Raw genomic sequence first — 4043 nt, 5'->3', positions numbered from 1 at the left:
TGTGGGTCCTTTGGTTTTCTTCACTCTGCACTGCAGTGCCTGTATGAGGTGTGAGTGTGTGTCGTTTCCCTTCTAGGCTCCCGTCACTGTCTCGGAAGTATTTTCATAAATAATCAAACGTTCAGTTCTCAACTGGTGAAAGAAAAGGTTGCCGTTAACGGTAACAAAGTTTAAAGGTAAAATATGTTTTTTTTCATCATGATCAAAAGCAGGTAGAAGTCTTGTTCACAGCAGTAAGAATTCTTGCACTTGCTTACGTCATTTCCCTTTTGAGATTTTAGCTTCTTTCAGCCCTCTGGATCATGTCAGTTGTTGATTTTCATGTTAGTAATTACAGAGTAAGCCCTCCACCCTCTTCCCCAGTGTGTGCAGCAGCTGCAGGCGGATTTGTGCGGAGGAACACGGTGTTCTCTCCGGGTTCTGGTTCTGACGGGTTCTCTGCCCGCTCTCAGCTGGGAGGTTCCCCCGAGCAGGGGCGCTTCCTCCGGACCAATAGGAGGGCGGAGAAGGGAGCGCGTGTGTGCAGGACAGAGGTTCACTCTCAAGAACAAAACGGTAACCAAGTACAGTGAAAGATTTCATTAATCTAAACCCAAATGCTATTTTATATTATATTATATGAATGTATTACTTAAAGATCTATTACGTAATAAATGCATATAGTAAATGTATTACATTATTATAAGTTAGGTAGAAAACTGCATTTCATATATTAAAGTAATGTTTTAGAGAAAATAAATGAATACATTTTTTAAATATATATTATATGAATATATATATTAAAAATGAAAAAAAATACACAAATATATATTTTAAAACACATTTTTGCAAGAAATATTTTCCCTCAGTCATTGACACTTCCACATATAAATATAAAATATTTTAAGAATATATTAATGTTTTTAGAAAAAATAAAACATAAATATATAAAATAAATTAAAATACACCATTTATTAAAAAAACCTAATACATATATTTTTGTTGCAAGATCTTTTAAGTGAAATTGCAAATATATGTTAAAACTGCTCAGAATTACCAATACCTTTTGGATTGTTCTGATTTTAATTAGACATGCAGTTACAGCACACCGACTCTTTCTCATCTTGCCCTTTGTTACAAACACAGCACACAGTAAGGACTGTAGGAAAGCACAGGTGTTACTGTTTACCAGCTCTGTTGGAGTCCTCCAGTGAGTGACAGTGAGCATCGTTAGTTCAATTATTCACACCTGTGCTTACCGTGCCAAGTCACAATGTGTTCAGTGCAAGGACCTATTGTGCGAAAAAAGGCAGAAAAAGAAGGTAGGGTCGCACATGTAACTTACCGTTTCATCATTTGTATGAATCTGCTGCTTGATAATGAGAGTTGTCATGAGATGGAATGGAAATGGTGCCTAATGCGGCAAAATGTCTTAAGAGTTAGGGCACTAGTTCATAACAAGCTCCCACTGGACAGGGTTTGGAGGTTACTTTAGAAACATATATTCTGTTACAATTACTAAGATTGAAACATTTAATCAGTAACCTAAACTAGGTAGGCTAGCATATTAAAAAAATAATGTTATCTGTATTATATAAGAAACCTGAATGTCAGGCCAAAACAAATATATGTTCCTTTACTTTAAAATGTATTGTAACATTGTTATCCAATTTTTTTGTATCCCCGCCTTTAAAAAACGTATCAGTAATCTGATTACAATTTTTTTTGTATGCAACTGTAAGAGATTACAGTCACCTTTTTGTATAATCATAAAACATTTTATTTATCAAGTGCTCTATCAGGTACTCAAAGACGCTTTACAGGGCAGGGGTAGTCTAATTAAAATCTAGCAATAAAACCATATTTATCACAAGGACACGGCATAAACCACACATTAAAAGCACGTCTAAAAAGGTGAGTGTTGGTCAGTGTTTTGAATATGGGTTAAAGTCAGTATCCTGATTACTTGACCGTCTCTTCTGTCTGCTGGTGTTTGAAAATCCGTCAGAGTGAGACCTCTTCGTTTCCTCTGAGCTCCGCTCGTGCCCACACGCATCCTGACGTTCCCCGCGAATTTTATCCACGCTGCTCCGCCGAATCCACTCATTTTCCACACCTACCTGACATGCGGCATTTACGGGGAGAAAAGACTTTTAAAAAATCGTGTTTCTCTACGATGTGGATTCGTACATTTGTTGGTCTTTTGAACCGAGCTGGTTTGACACCGAGACAACTTCCCTCTATGGACGCAGAGACGGAAACAGACAACAATAGATTATAAAACAGTCTGCTGCAGTTCAGCTGCAAGGCGGATTTTTTTTTTATTTTCTCGATTTCAACACATTCCCGGTAATATGTATACAGAATGCAGTTTTATTAGTGACTTATTGGTAATCTACTTCTTATATCGTGTCTTAATTCTGCCGACAATGCTATAAAAATCATGTTTGCGTTCTGATTTGTTTATGGTGTTTATGGTGCACGTGTAATATAATATATGGATGTCTGCAATGCTGATTGTTTCCTACCGATCGTGCATTTTAGTCATTGTTTGGCTCATTTACAATATGCGGACGTATGTTAATGTCCACATTTAAACATTGATAACGTCACAATCTTTTTTGTGGTGTTTTAAGCTGTGCATGTGGCATGTGCCGCCCAGGAAATCCACGGAGAGCCCCGCCATATGTCATTTTCATGGAGGTCATCTCAGGAGAGCAGCGGGTGGAGGAAATGAGGGAAAGGTACAGAAGGTGTATTTTTTCTTTCCTTGGGTGGGGTTTTTGTCTCGGTTTATTGCGGCCACGTTTCTGCGCGCACGCCATTTTTTACCCCGTGCGCTTTTACGCACAGCGACACTGACTGAAAGTGGAGCGAAGAGGACAAAAGAGGAGGCAGAGAGCACCGGGGGCCATGCGCTGGTTGAGGTAGTAGTTTGTGCTGTTGGTCGGGTTGTTATATTACCCCTTGTGGAGATGACTGCGCAATCTACTGCCTTGCTGGCGCTGGTGACTAACGACAGAGAACCGGATCAACGCGAATCACTTGGACCAATGTGTTTTGTAAACAGAATAAACTGAAGAGAGACTTGTATGCCTTCTTAATAATCACGTCTCATATGAAACTGTGCCACAGAACGTGTGAACTTGGATAATGAAAGCTATGCTTAAATATGTGTGGATTGACATGCATGTTAAAATGTTAAAATAAAGTGATTTTTATGGTATGCATCACGTGGGTTTGATCTTTTTGTCCAACGTAAAAAAAGAGAAGAAGAATATATTCAACTCAATTCAGTGTTTCCAAAAGTCAAAGGAAGTGGTATTAGTTTTTTTTTTTATCCAGTCTTCTTTTGGAATGTATCATCAATCTGATTACTTAATTAGCCCTTGGGGAAATTACGTTTTTCACAGTTGCATAAGAATACATTAAATATAACTCGAGTAATAATGTGCAAGAAAATATGCTTTTAAACACTTCTATTTTCGATTTGGCCGCCAAGGCAAGTTTATTTATATAGCACCTTTCAACATAAGGCAATTCAAAGTGCTTTACAAAAATGAAAGCCATTAAGAAAATGGCATTTAAAAAATAGTCACTTGTATAACAATTTATGGAATCCAAGCACTGAATGCAAATGATTAGACTGTTTTAAATATGTTAGAGGGAAGAATACAGGAAGTTAGGACCTGACCCAACATCCTTTGCACAGCAGACCTATGAGCAAGAGGGTCAGAGTTCTAGTGGCCATGTTAGAATGAAGTAGTATGTCACAATAGTATGCATACTTAATGCCAAAGTACAGAGTGGCAGCTGCACCTACTAACATAAATGATGCTATTTGAAAGTCACAAGTTGTCCAACTATTTCGAAGACTTACAGATAAAAGATATTTTGCTAATTATGCAATTTGGTTTTCACTTTTATAAGCTTAACTAATTTGTAGAGGCACATGGCTTTGGATGAAAGAACTTATCACAGGTTATAGCAAATAAAATAAGTCATTTGAATTGTACCAGTTATTACTAGTACCATGCAACCCAACGGAGACATTCATGTTTCTC

Source organism: Pseudochaenichthys georgianus, chromosome 23 (assembly GCF_902827115.2).
Source record: "Pseudochaenichthys georgianus chromosome 23, fPseGeo1.2, whole genome shotgun sequence".
NCBI lineage: Eukaryota > Metazoa > Chordata > Actinopteri > Perciformes > Channichthyidae > Pseudochaenichthys > Pseudochaenichthys georgianus.
This window is presented reverse-complemented; position numbering follows the sequence as displayed.